Here is a 14,851-nt window from a genome sequence, read left to right as displayed (position 1 = left end):
CATCCTCGTCCCGCCGGCCCCCGCCGATATAAACCGGCAGCGACCTCGTCTTCCCAATGACCCCCACGGAGTCTGAGGATCTGTTACATCTTCCCAGCCAATGACCCCAGGAGACCCCAAAGACAGAGTTCGGGGTCTCCGGTGGACCCAGTTATGCAACCGGGGCAGGCAGCTGAGAGCGATTTTAGAGTCCGAGGAGGATGGCTTTCGAAATGGCTGTGCTCTCCGGTCCCTGAAAGCTTGTAAAAATCAACGACCTTCCGGAAGGAACTCTTGCGGCCGATTGATTGCCTAAGAACGGAGACAACTGGAAATGGCTGGTTTCCGAACAAGGCCGAGTCTATTTTTTTTTAATGGTTTTTGTTAAGCCTTTACTATGTCCCAGGCATCGTTCTAAGAGCTGGGGTATATACAAGACATTCAGGTTGGATGCAATCCATGTCCCCCATGGGGCTCAAATCATAATCACCATTTTACAGATGAAGGAACTGAGGCCCAGAGAAGTGGAGTGACTTGCTCAAGGTCACATAGAAGACAAGTGGTAGAGCCAGGACTAGAATCCAGTTCCTTCTGACTACCAGGCCCAGGCTCTAACCACTAGGCCACACTGCTTCTCCACTTCTAGAGTCCCTCCCTGGCTATAGTGAGCTTACCGTCTAGAGGGGGAAATAAATAAATTACAGATATGGACATAACTGCAGTGGAACTGGGAGTGATGAGACTTCTGCTTCCTCCTCCTCTGGCCCCAGGCATGAAATCCTTCTCATGGTTGAAATCATTTCCGGACCAGTAGTTAATAATAATAACTGTTGTATTTATTAAGCGCTTACTACATGCCAAGCACTGTATAAGCGCTGGGGTGGATACAAAGCAAATCGGGTTGGATAAAGTCCCTGTCCCGCACGGCAGACAAGTGGTGGAGGTGGGATTAGAACACATGACTTTCTGAGTCCCAGGCCCAGGCTCTATCTACTAGGCCGTTCTGCTACTTCCCAGTGCACTACAATGACACTGGGTATGTTGAAGGGGTGAGGGGTACCCTCGCCTCTGACACCTACTCCATCCCCCTGTCCACCCGGGGATTTATTAAGCGCTTACTACGTGCCGGGTACTGTATTAAGCGGGGGAGAGATTCCAACTAATCAGGTTGAATCCCCCCTCCCAGTCCCACAGCACTTACGTACATATCTGTAATTTATTTATTAATCAATTTATTTATAATAATGTCACTCCCCCCCCCTAGACTGTAAGCTCGTTGTGGGCAGGGAATGTGTCTGTTATTGTTCTGTTGTACTCTCTCAAGTGCTTCGCACATAGTAAGTGCTTAGAATGAATGAGTACAGACTATATAATAATAATAATAATGCCAATGGTATTTGGTAAGCGCTTACGTGCCAGGCACTGTACTAAGTGCTAGGGTAGATACAAGGTAATCGGGTTGGACAGAGTCCCTGTCCCACCTAGGGCTCACTACCTCAATCCTCATTTTACAGATGAGGTAAGTGAGGCCCAGAGAAGTGACATGTGTTGCCTAAATTCACACAGCAGACAAGTGGCGGAGCGGAATTAGAACCCAGGACCTTCTGCCTCCAAGAACTGCCCCCCCCCCCCCCCGCCCCGAGACTTGGGTTTAGAATTCTAACTGCCGCGTGTTGGCCCGGTTTTCCCACGCCAGTCTCATCCCGCTGTCAGGCTGGAATTATATTTCTTGGCAAACCCTATGCAAATCACCGCGTTAGGATGCTTAGCGCTTAATTCTCCCGGATCAGCCTCCCAAGCCTGACGCGGGAAGGATTGTCTGAATTATTTAATGATTTCAAAGAGTCGTCGTTTCGGCTCGAGCTGGACTACACCTCGGTCGATTCGTTACCCCGGTGGTCCGGGTTCATCCCCTTTCTCCCTGGCTGTGCACAGGGAATGACGTTAAATACTTTTTTTTTTATCATGGGCTGAGAAGTGCTCTTCCCTGCCCCATCAAGAAAACCGGGGTTCACTGGACATTAAGTCCATCTGTGGGATGGTGTTAGTACTCATAATGATGATGATGATGGTATTTGTTCAGCGCTTACTATGTGTCGAGCACTGTTCTAAGCGCTGGGGTAGATCCCAGCTAATCAGGTTGGACACTGTCCCTCTCCCACATAGGACTCACAGTTTTAATCCCCATTTTACAGAGGAGGGAACTGAGGCCCGGAGAAGTGAAGTGACTTGCCTCAGGTCACACAGCAGACCAGTGGCGGAGCCGGGATTAGAACTCAGGGCCTCTGAATCCCAGGCCCGGTCTATCCACTAGGCCATGCTGGTCTCACAGTAGTAATCATGGTAATCCACTGGTATTTATTGAGCACAATGTCCTCTATTAAATGCCTGAGAAGAACTTCTTGAGGCCAGGATCAGACCTGTTAATTCTGTTGCATACTGATATACTATACATTAATTCTAATACACAGTTACACTACATACAAATGTATATTATGCACATTAGTATATTATGTACATATATATTATACAGTATAGTATATATGTACATATTTATATTAGACTGTAAGCTTATTGTGGGCAGGGAATGTGTCTACCTACTCTATTTTGTACTAGAGAAGCAGCGTGGCTTAGTGGAAAGAGCACGGGTTTGGGAGTCAGAGGTCGAGAGTTTTAATCCTGCTCCACCACCTATCAGCTGTGTGACTTTGGGCAAGTCACTTAAATTCTCTGTGCCTCAGCTACCTCATCTGTAAAATGGGGATTAAGACTGTTTGTTAGCCCCACATGGGACAACCTGATTACCTTGAATCTAGCTCTGTAATAATAATAATAATGATGGCATTTGTTAAGCACTTACTATGTGCAGAGCACTGTTCTAAGTGCTGGGGAAGGGACAGGGTAATCAGGTTGTCCCATGTGAGGCTCACAGTCTTAATCCCCATTTTACATTTGAGGTAATTGAGGCACAGAGAAGTTAAGTGCTCCAGTGCTTAGAACGGTGCTCGGCACCTAGTAAGCGCTTAACAAATACCAACATTATTATTATTAAGTGACTTGCCCAAAGTCACACAGCTGACAAGCGGCAGAGCCAGGATTTGAACCCATGACCTCTGACTCCCCAGCCCGTGCTCTTTCCACTGAGCCACGCTAACAGTGCTTGGCACATAGTAAGTGCTTAACAAATACCAACATCATCATTATTATTATTATTATTACCCTCCCAAGTGCTTAGTACAGTGCTTTACACATAGTAAGTGCTCAATATGATTGATTGATATTGTATGCTAATGTATTAATACTAATATATACTAATTTTCTATATACTAATCACTCACTCATATTTATTGATCATTTACTATATACAGTGTACAATAGTAAACACCAGGGAAAGTACAGTAGAATAGAATTAGCAGAAACGTTCCCTGCCCAAAACGAGCTTACAGTCTAGAGGGGGAGAAAGGGATTAATATGAATAAAATAAATAATTTTAATAGATAATTTTAAGACATGTCCATAAGTGCTGCATATTAGTATATTGCATTATGAATACTAATATATTCGAATTTACTATATTCTAATATATACTAATATATTGGATACCAATACTAATATATACTAATATACTAATTCTACTCTGTGCTAGGCACTTTTCTAAGCACTGGGGTAGATATAAACTATTCAGGTTGGTCACAGTCCCTGTCCCACATGAGGCTCACAGTCTTAATCCCCATTTTGCTGATGAGATGACTGAGGCCCAAAGAAGTGAAGTGACTTGCCTAAGGTCACACAGCAGACAAGTGGGGGAGCCAGGATTAGAACACATGACCTTCTGACTCCCGGGTCCAGCATCTATCCACTAGGCCACCCCGCTTTTACCATCGCCCACTCCCTTCGCCACAACTGGAACCTTTCAAGAGAGCAGCAGAGGTCAAGTCACAAATGCTCGGTGGATTTTCAGGAAACTGAGGCAATCTATCCATCAATGCTCATTTGTATATATTTTTATTACCCTATTTATTTTGTTAATGAGTGTCCATCCCCTTGATTCTATTTATCGTGATTATGTTTTATTGCCATTGTTCTTGTCTGTCCGTCTGCCCCGATTAGACTGTAAGCCCGTCAAACGGCAGAGACTGTCTCTATCTGTTGCCGACTTGTTCATTCCAAGCGCTTAGTACAGTGCTCTGCACATAGTAAGCGCTCAATAAATACTATTGAATGAATGAATGTTGTCTTGTTTTTGTCCGTCTGTCTCCCCCAATAAGACTGTAAGCCCGTCATTGGGCAGGGATTGTCTCTATCTGTTGCCGAATTGTACATTCCAAGCGCTTAGTACAGTGCTCTGCACATAGTAAGAATGTTGAATGAATGAATCAATTAATCAAAGGTAGTTTTGAGCACTTACATTTGCAGAGCACTAAGAGCTTGGGAGAGTACAATACGATAATAATGATAATGATGACGGTATTTGTGAAGCGCTATGTGCCAAGCACTGTTCTAAGCACTGAGGTAGATACGAGGTAGGGCTCACAGTCTTTATCCCCATTTTACAGATGAGGGAACTGATTCCTAAAGAAGTGAAATGCTTGACCAAAGTCACACAGCAGACGAGCTGAGGATGCGGAATTGGAACCCATGTCCTCTGACTCCCCAGCCCGGGCTCCTTCCACTGAGCCACGCCGCTTCTCTGATAAGCAGACACGTTCCCTGCCCATAACAAATACTCTAGAGGGGGAGAGTAAGAGAACTGTAATAGTCGTAGCATTTGCCGAGAATCCAACCGGTGAATTGTGCTACCAGTTTTAGTAAGTACAACCCTAAAAAGCAATACATCCCTAGGCCTTAAGTACCTTCCGCTCTGACACTGAAGACGGTCAGAAAAACACCTTCAAGTAGAGTATTCAGGAATATATATTTGATTATCTATTGAACTGTAGCTTGTGTCCACCCCAGTGCTTAATACAGTGCCTGGCACATAGGAAGCGCTTAACCAATACCATATATATTAATAAAATTTGAGAAGCAGCATGGCTTAGTGGATTGAGCCCGGGCTTCGGAGCCGCAAGGACCTGGGTTCTAATCCCAGTTCTACTACTTGTCTGCTGTGTGATCTTGGGCAAGTCAGTTCACTTCTCTGTGCCTCAGTTCCGTCATCTTTACAATGGGGATTAAGACTGTGAACTCCCATGCGGGCAATGGACTTTGTCCAGGCCGATGAGCTCGTATCTACTCCAGCGCTTAGTAGAGTTCCTGGCACCTACGCAGTGCTTAACAAGTATCATTAAATTAAAAAAAGAATACCCTCCACGCAGTAAGCGTTCAATAAATCCTATCACTACTATGGATTGCACACCCACGACGCACTTCTGCGTTGCTAAGACGCCACCCCTCTGCGATTCCTAAAGCTCACCACCCTGTCCACAAACCAAAATTTACCTTTCAAACAGAATCTCCCACCTCCCCACCCTCCACACCGACCAAAATACGTTTGACTAAGCAAAAGTTAACACTTTAAAGTAGGAAACAGCCTGATCCAGTAAACACACCTCCGCTCCTCGAGGCTCGATCTTTTGTCCGCGTGCTGACTCCAAGATTGTTTCTCTGTCTAAATTAGGCCAGGCAATTTCTCTTTGTTTGACCCAATATCTGAAAACGTTCCCCCAAAATCCCTAGGGCCACTGAAAATTACCCTTTCATTCAAGCCGCCTGTTTCAAGTGAGTCAAAACATTCCAGACTTCAAAAGGGGGCTTTGCCTGCTTAGGCCATTTTCCTGCTTCTCCACGGCCGGCCAGCGAGGGATTGGTTATTTGGATAAATTAATTTGTGGAGCCTGCTAGCCTCCTGGAAGACCCTAGCGTCTGCCTGCAAATTAGTTCTACCGAACATGTCGAAATCCCCGGGCAGACAAGGAGAAATAAATGGCGATAAAATCTAATACTGCAATGTTCGTAATGTGATTTCGCTCTGCTGTGGACCTTGTAAGCGGAGTTAATGTCGAATTACTTTTTTCTTTTTTTCTTTTTTGGTCAAAGGGGAAAAGAAAAAAAAAACCCAGGCCTTTGAAAGCAGAAAATCACATCAGCATCTAAGTCACAGCGGAAGAGGCCACAGGCTCATTTAAATAAGTCAAATCCTTCGACGGGAGTCGTTTCTGAGAAGGCCCAGAAAACGTCCCGGTTTTCAACGAAGACGACGCAGAAATGCATGGGGTGCGATTTACATTAAGTTCGGGGCTGTCTCTCCCCCCTCCGCCCCTCCGAGTTGATTTCTGCCTGGCCCGAAGTTGTGAATAAATGGCCTGCTGTCTTGATGCATGCTTGTCCGGGGCCTAGGAGAGCCGATCCTCAAGGAAGAGGAGGTCGTAAGCCAAAACTAACAAACACTGTTCCCGAGGAGGAACAATGGATCCAGAAAACCCAGTGAAAAGGAAAATAAACTTCATTGGCAGTTTGTTTTGGGACTGTTAAGAGCTCCGCTACAACTCTATCGAGATTTTTTTTCTTTTTTTTTTTTCCGAGAGGGAAGAGGTTTCACACGTTCTCCATCCGCACAGCTGCCTGAGGGTTTATGTGAGGGCGGGGGGAAATAAAAACGAAAACAAGAAAGAAAAGGAAAAAAATTGATCGTCTTGTGTCTTGCCAGGCTCAATCCGCTTTAGGGGAGTGCTGGAGCATTCCGTGGTAAAGATAACACCACCCACATCTTTGAAAATAATAATAATAACAGTGGTATTTGTAAGTACTTATTATGTGACAGGCACTGTTCTAAGCATTGGGGTGGGTACAAGATAATCGGGTTGGACCCAGTCCCTGTTCCACACTGGGCTCACGGTCTTCATCCCCACTTTACAGATGAGCATACTGAGGCGCAGAGAAGTGAAGTGACTTGCTCAAGGTCTCACAGCAGACAAGTGGCAGAGCCGGGATTAGAACCCAGGTCTTTGTGGACTCCCAGGCCCGGGTTCTATCCACTAGACCACTCTGCTTCCTAGCGTGACTCACCGGGCCACAGCGAGTTAAGAAATCCATAAAGTACACGACGGGCGAAGTGATTTCAGAATCACCTGTGTCCATCCGGTACGAAAATCTTTCCCCATCAGCGCCACGTACATTCCACAACATGCTGGAAACACAGCATCGTCACGAGTGGTCCGGCTCTCTGGATCGCTTTAGTACGGACAAATGCTGACCGGCGAGCCGGCCAGTCTCGGGAGGGGACGTGAGCAGTGACCGTGGTGCATTTAGCCGAGGCGCACGCGCTCTCTCGTCCTCCCCTCAGTGCTCGTGCGATCTTGGCCCGCTTTCCAGAGTAGGACTCTCCCTTCCGGGCTACCAGCGGGGCTCTCGGCCTGCCATTACGGCAATCCGATCCCAATCGATCGATCAGGGGTATTTACTGGGGCCTGACATTGCTCAGAGCACTGGACTCAGCACTTGGGAATTAATTACTAAACCGTGAGCCCCATGTGGGACAGGGACTGCATCCACCCCCATTTGCTTGTATTCACCCCAGCGCTTAGTAGAGTGCCTGGCACAAAGTTAGTGGCACAAATCCCACCGTTATTGCTATTATTATTACTATTCTATTATCCCAGTCAGATAATCCAACAGGATGCAGGGTTATAAAGGTCTGGCTACAGTGGAAGACGGCAAAAAGCATTTTATGACTTTCTTAGCCCAACCCAGTACAATGCTGGGATTGCATTGCTAACTCATTCAGCTTGTGGGCAGCCATGAGCCCCAGATCTTTTTCCACCACTTTGTCTACCTCTTCTCTCTCATTCTCTACTGGAATTTACTTTTTTCCCAGCTATTTTTTTTTTTGTGTGGTGATAATACATACCCGCTCCCTTGATCCACCCTGGCTGAACCTAAAACACAATTAGCTATGGTCCTGGAAAGAGATGACTGGCAAAGCATCCTACCCTGGACATCAACCGCTCTGCTCCACAATGACCGGGATCTTAACCATCCCTTTCCAGCGCTCAGTACAGTGCCTGGCACATAGTAAGCACTTAATACTTTATTACTGTCATCATTATTTTCCTGAAAAGGTTTCATTTGCATGACGGAGATCAACTCACACGGGATCCAGTTATCACAGTCACCAAATGAGGCTCACGGCCATCGACCCAACACCATTGGGATATCGGAAAACTCGACAAAGACCATTTATAACGCCTCAGGAAAGGAAACGAAAGGAGAATTTGCCTGAGGTGTTTCCAGGGGCTCGGGAGGACAACGAGACAAGAACGGCATTACAATTTATAGGGCCGGAGGTCTTCCATAATACCGACAGTCGGGTTACTTACTGGATGGCCACTTCTCTCCTGGAGTTCTTCGGTTGACGGGGTCTTCAGCCTTGTCCCGGAGGAGCTGGGAGCCAGGGCCACCTTCAAAAGGCTCCTGTGCCTCGTACCTGTGAAGAAGACACACACACACCCGGCTAGAACAACCGTCTGGCACAAAATTAAAGGAGGATGGGCATCCCTGCTACTCCGAGAAGCTGGTGTGTCCAAACACGTTAGGGTCACTCATTTCTGGGGAGTTGAATTTGGTTCACTTTCAAAGATGGAGGTGCAGACTCGCCCACTCCGTCCCCCCCAAAATCCACAGGAGGCCGGAGTGGGAAACCAGAGGTGGCTTGAGCAGTAGGTGGCCACTCTGAGGGCCCGGGCTCATTTTCTGCCAGTAGCCCATGGATGCCTTCCAGACCACCAAGCTCTAATAATAATAATAATAATTGTGGTATTTGTTAAGCACTTACTATTTGCCAAGCATTGTACTGAGCGCTGTGGTAGATACAAGTTAATCGGGTTGGACACAGTCCCTGTCCCACATGGGGTTTACGGTCTCAAACCCCATTTTACAGATGAGGGAACTGAGGCACAGAGAAGTGAAGTGACTTGCCCGAGGTCACTCACAGCAGATGTGGCAGAGCCATCCATCACTGTCGGTCACACCCTAATGCCAAGAGGAGCAGTGTGGACTATTGGTAAGGGAGGAAGGCTGGGAGTCAGAGGACCTGGGTTCTAATCCTGACTCTTCTACTTTTCTGCTGTGTGATCTTGGGCTAATCACTTCTTCGGACCTCAGTCTCCTCATCTGTAAATGGGGGACGAGATATCTGTTCTCCTTCCTCCAGGGATGGTGATCAACCTGCATAAATTGTGTCTATCCCTACATTTAGGACAGTGGTTGGCATCTTAAGGGCTTAACACAGACCACAATTGCCACCCAAAGGGGAATTGTGGCAGAGGGATGAGAGGAGCTGGGGCACTAAGCTCGATCACTGGACCTGGGGCGAGATCCCCCCCCAACACACACACACACACACACGGAATATATAGGAGGAAGGGTAGAGATAAGGAAGGAATATGGCACAATTATAATAATAATTATGGTATTTGTTAAGCGCTTACTATGTCCCAGGCCGTGTTCTAAGTGCTCAGATTGGACACAGTCCCTGTCCCTCATAGGGCTTACAGCCTTCATCCCCATTTTACAGATGAGGGAACTGAGGCACAGAGGAATGAAAAGACTTGCCTAAGGTCACACAGCAGACAAGTGGCGGATATGGGTTTAGAACCCTTGGAAGCAGTATGGTCTAGAGGCCTGATTGTGGCCTCTAGACTCTAAGCTCGTTGTGGACAGGGAATGTGTCTATTATTATATTGTCCTCTTCCAAGCACCTAGTACAGTGTTCTGCATACAGTAAGTGCTTAAGCGCTTAACAAATACCAACATCATTATTATTATTATTATTATTATTAATAAATACAACTGAATGATTGAATGGAAAAAGCCCAGGCCTGGGAGTCAGAGGATCTGGGTTCTAATTCCACCACTTGTCTGCTGGGTGATCTCAGGCTAGTCACTTAACTTTTCTGTACCTCAGTTCCCTTGTCTGTAAAATGGAGATCAAGACTGAGCCCCTCATGTGGGACACAGTCGGTGACCAACCTGATTCTCTTGTATCTACCCAGTGCTTAGTACAGTGCCTGGCCCATCATAACAGCTTAACAAAAACCATTAAAAAGGGAGGTGGGGGGAAAGGGGCCAAAAGTGGGAGGGAGAATGCCTTGAACCTGCAGGGGAGCTTGGTCTCCTTTAGGGAACACCAAAACCAAGCTCTCAAGACACCCCCCCCCCCCGACCCACCCAATCTTGGCTACCACCCCGAACCCATTGATTCAGCATCTCCTGGCACCAGCCCGGCCCCCCTCTGCCACAGAGGAGAGGATCAAGCTGGACGAAAAACAAAGGGTCAAACACATAAAATGGAAAACTTAAAAAAATCACCCCATTTTCGTTCATGAATATTTCACGGGCACATACTCCAAAAGAACATGCCATTTGCCATCGTTATGAGGGAAAATACGGAGGTTGTTTTTTTCAGGGACTCCGACCAGCTCCCTTGAAAATAATTCTATAAAACAGGCCCTTTTTTGCCCTGCTGAGGCTGACGTCTCGATGGGGTTCACTCATTCATTCAATTTATTCAATCATATTTACTGAGTGCTTATTTTGTGCAGAATACTGTACTAAGTGCTTGGGAGAGTCAACAATAAACAGACATATTCCCTGACAGCAACGAGCTTAAAGTCTGGAGGGTGGGGAAGACAGATGTTAATAGAAATAAATATTTATTTATCTGTGATCTGTCAGGAAGGACACCTCCTGAGAAGCCCAGTGTCCCAATGGATGAATCCTATATTTCCCTCTCCAGCCTCTATCTATCCCCATTTCTTCCTCCTTTCAGGACATCACCTTCATGTCCCGCCGACACTTCTAACTTTGCATGTCCAAATCAGAATTCCCCATCTTCCCACTCAAATCCTGCCCTTCCTCTGACTTTCCTCTAGATTATTATGGTATTTGTTAAGCCCTTAAGATGTGCTAGGCACTGTTCTAAGCGCTGGGGTAGATACAAGATAATTGAGTTGGACACAGTCCCTGTCCCACAAGGGGCTCACAGTCTCAATCTCTGTTTTCAGATAAGGGAACTGAAGCAGAGAGGAAGTGAAGTGACTTGCCCAAGGTCACACAGCAGACAAGTGACGGAGCCGGGATTAGAACCCATGACCTTCCGACTCCCAGGCCCAGGCTCTATCCACTAGGCCACGCTGCTTCTCGAGGTAGATTGTAAGCTTGTTATGGGTGCGGGATGTGTCTACCAATTATTTTGCACTGTACTCTCCCAAGCACTTAATACAGTGCTCTGTACTCAGTAAGTCCTTAAACACCTCTGATAGATTGATTTCCCATCACTGTAGACAACACTATCATCCTCCCTGTCTCCCAAGCTCGTAATCTTGACGTTATCCCCGACTCACCTCTCTCATTCAACCCACAGATTCCGTCTGCCAACAAATTCTGTCAGTTCTACCGTCACAACATTGTGGTCTAGTGGACAGAGCCCGGGTCTGAGACTCAGATTGTCCTGAGTTCTAATCCTCACTCTGCCACTTGCCTTCTGGGTGACCTTGGGTGAGTCACTTCACTTCTCTGGGCCTCAGTTACTTCATCTGTAAAATGGGGATTGAGACTGTGAGCTCCATATGGTACAGGGACTGTGTCCAACCTGACTACCCCAGCACATAATACAGTGCTGGCACAGTGCTTCATAAATACACCAATTATTTTTATCCTTATTATTCACTCATTCATTCATTCAATTGTATTTATTGAGCACTCATTGTGTGCGGAGCATTGTACTGTGCGCTTGGGAAAGTACAATACAACAATAAACTGTGACATTCCCTGGCCACAACGAGCTTACAGTCTGGAGGGGGGAGACAGACATCGACACAAATAATAAAATGACGGATGTGGACGTAAGTGGTGTGGGGTTGGGAGGGGAGAAGATCAAGGGAAGAAAGTCGGGGTGACGAAGAAGGGAGGGGGAGATGAGGAATAGCGGGGCTTAGTCTGGGAAGGCCTCTTAGAGGAGCTGGGCCTTCAGTAAGTCTTTGAGGCAGGGGAAGTGATTATTTGTAATAATAAGAATAATAAAAAGCAAATCCCTCAGGATTTGCTGCCTTTGGAAGGCTCAGAGGAGCAGAGTCTATAATTTCTCATTCCCAGATTGTGGGTCATTAAAAAGCACATGCTTGTGTTTGTGTGCTCTTAAAAAGACAAACATGGTTCTTTTTAGGTTACACAATGCCATCCAGTATTATGGACTTGTGCAATGTTTTGGGGCTTGGTGCAGTCAAGATTAATTAATTCATTCTTTCAATCAGATTTACTGAACGCTTACTGTGTGCAGAGCACCATAATAAGCGCTTGGAAGGTACAATATAGCAATAAAGAGAGACAATCCCTGCCCACAACGGGCTCCCAGTCTTGAGGGGGGGAGACAGGCATCAGTATAAGTAAACAGGCATCAATATAAATAAATAGAATTATAGATGTATATAGATTATATATACATAAGTGCTGTGGAGCGGGGATGGGGGGAAGAGCAAAGGGAGCAATTCAGGGTGATGCGGACGGGAGGGGGAGCTGAGGAAAAGTGGGGCTTAGTCTGGGAAGGCCTCTCGGAGGAGGTGGGCCTTTGGTAGGGCTTTGAAGTGGGGGAGAGTATTAGCCTTCTGACCTACTGGAGAGGTTCAATTCTAAATGTTCTGAAAGCATGACTTTCCTCATCCTACGTATTGCCAACCTACTCACTGTCCACCGACCTCTCACCCGCGTCCTGCCTCTAGCCCGGAACGCCATCCCTCCTCATATCCGACAGTGACTCTCCCCACCTTCAAAACCTCCTTAAAAGCCCACCTCCTCCAAGAGGCCTTCCCAGTATAAGCCCCTCGTTTCCTCTTCTCCCACTCCCTTCTTTGTCACCCTGACTTATTCCCTAGATTCACCACCCCCTCTAGCTCCATAGCACTTATGTACACATCTGTAATTTATTCATTTATTTCCCCCTTCTAGATTGTGAGCCCATTGTAGGGAAGAGATTGCCAAATTGTACATTCCAAGTGCTTAGAACAGTGCTCTGCATACAGTAAGTTCTCAATAAATACGATTGAATGAATGAATGAATATATTAGTGTCTGTCTCCCCCTCTAGACTTGTAAGCTCAGTGTGGGCACAATATGGAACTGTTTATTGTTATATTGTACTCTTCCAGATGCTTAGTACAGTGCTCTGCACAAATTAAGTGCTCAATACATACGATGAATTGATTGATTCTACTGGGTGGGCAAGTCACTTCACTTCTCTGTGTCTCAGTTCCCTCATCTGTAAAATGGGGGTTGAGACTGAGGGCTCCATGTGAGAGAGGGACCGTGTCCAACCTGATTAACTTGTATCTATCCCAGTCCTTAGAACAGTGTTTGGCATGTAGTAAGCACCTAACAAGTTCCACAATTATTTTTATTATCATTATTACTACTGTGTCCGACCTGATTACCTACACCAGTGCTTAGAATAATACTTGGCACATATTAAGTGCTTAACAAGTTCCATAAATATTATTTTAAGTCCAACTGATTACCTTGTATGTACCCCAGTGCTAAGAACAGTACTTGGCTCATAGTAAGGGCTTAATAATAATGACGGTATTTATGTGCTTACTATGTGCCAAGCACTGTTCTAATCGCTGGCTTAAGTTCCCTAAAAATTCTTATTATCATTATTAGTATTATTGGGTGCAACCCGATTACCTTGAATCTACCCCAGTGATTAGAACAGTGCTAGGAACATAGTAAGCACTTAAGTTCCATAAAAATAATTTTTATAATCATCATAATTATTACTACTATTATTGTGTCCAACCTGATTACCTTGTACCTACCCCAGTGCTTCAAACAGTGCTTGACACAAAGCATCTACCCCAGTGCTTAGAACAGTGCTTGGCACATAGTAAGTGTTTGACAAGTTCCATAATAATAATTTTTTTATCATTATCATTACCACTGATTACCTTGCATCTAGTCTAGTGCTTCAAACAGGGGTTGGCATATAATAAGAGCTTAACAAGTTCCATAATAATAATTCTTATTATCATTATAATTATTGTGTCCAGCCTGATTACCTTGCATCTCCCCCAGTGCTTCCAACAGTGCTTGGCACATAGTAAGTGCTTAACAAGTTCCATAATAATAATAATTATTATCATTGTGTGTCCAGCCTGATTACCTTGCATCTACGCCAGTGCTTGGCACATAGTAAGCGCTTAACAAGTTCCATAGTAATAATTGTTAATAATAATTCTTATTATCATTGTTGTGCCCAACCGGATTACTTGCACCTACCCCAGTGCTTCCAACAGTGCTTGGCACATAGTAAGCACTTAAGTTCCATAATAATAATTCTTATTATCATTATCATTATTGTGTCCAACCTGATTACCTTGCATCTCCCCCCAGTGCTTCCAACAGTGCTTGGCACAAAGTAAGCGCTTAACAAGTTCCATAATAATAATAATTATTATTATTATCATTGTTGTGTCCAACTTGATTACTTGCACCTCCCCCAATTCTTCCAACAGTGCTTGGCACATAATAAGTGCTTAACAAGTTCCATAATAATAATAATAATTCTTATTATCATTGTGTGTCCAACCTGATTACCTTGCATCTACCCCAGTGCTTGGCACATAGTAAGCATTTAACAAGTTCCATAGTAATAATTCTTAACAATCATTCTTATTATCATTGTTGTGTCCAACCTGATTACTTGCACCTACCCCAGTGCTTCCAACAATGCTTGGCACATAGTAAGCGCTTAACAAGTTCCATAATAATAATTCTTCTTATCATTATTATTATTGTGTCCAACCTGATTACCTTGCACCTCCCCCAGCACTTCTAACAGTGCTTGGCACATAGTAAGTCCTTAACAAAATCCATAGTAATAATTC

At 45.3% G+C, this 14,851-nt stretch overlaps 1 protein-coding gene across 1 annotated transcript in view; it reads right to left on the bottom strand.

The window, feature by feature from the left end:
* Nucleotides 1-8,399, bottom strand: part of EYA1 (EYA transcriptional coactivator and phosphatase 1) — a 97,906-nt gene extending 89,507 nt beyond the window's left edge. Inside the window, exon 1 of the mRNA XM_029068283.2 lies at nucleotides 8,295-8,399. The gene's annotated coding sequence lies outside the window, so the exon portion shown is untranslated. The remainder of the gene's footprint in view (nucleotides 1-8,294) is intronic.
* Nucleotides 8,400-14,851: the final 6,452 nt, after the last annotated feature.

The sequence above is a fragment of the Ornithorhynchus anatinus genome, chromosome 7, assembly GCF_004115215.2.
Source record: "Ornithorhynchus anatinus isolate Pmale09 chromosome 7, mOrnAna1.pri.v4, whole genome shotgun sequence".
Taxonomy (NCBI): Eukaryota; Metazoa; Chordata; class Mammalia; order Monotremata; family Ornithorhynchidae; genus Ornithorhynchus; species Ornithorhynchus anatinus.
Note: the sequence above shows the minus strand (reverse complement) of the source record. Positions and strands in the feature narration are given on the sequence as shown.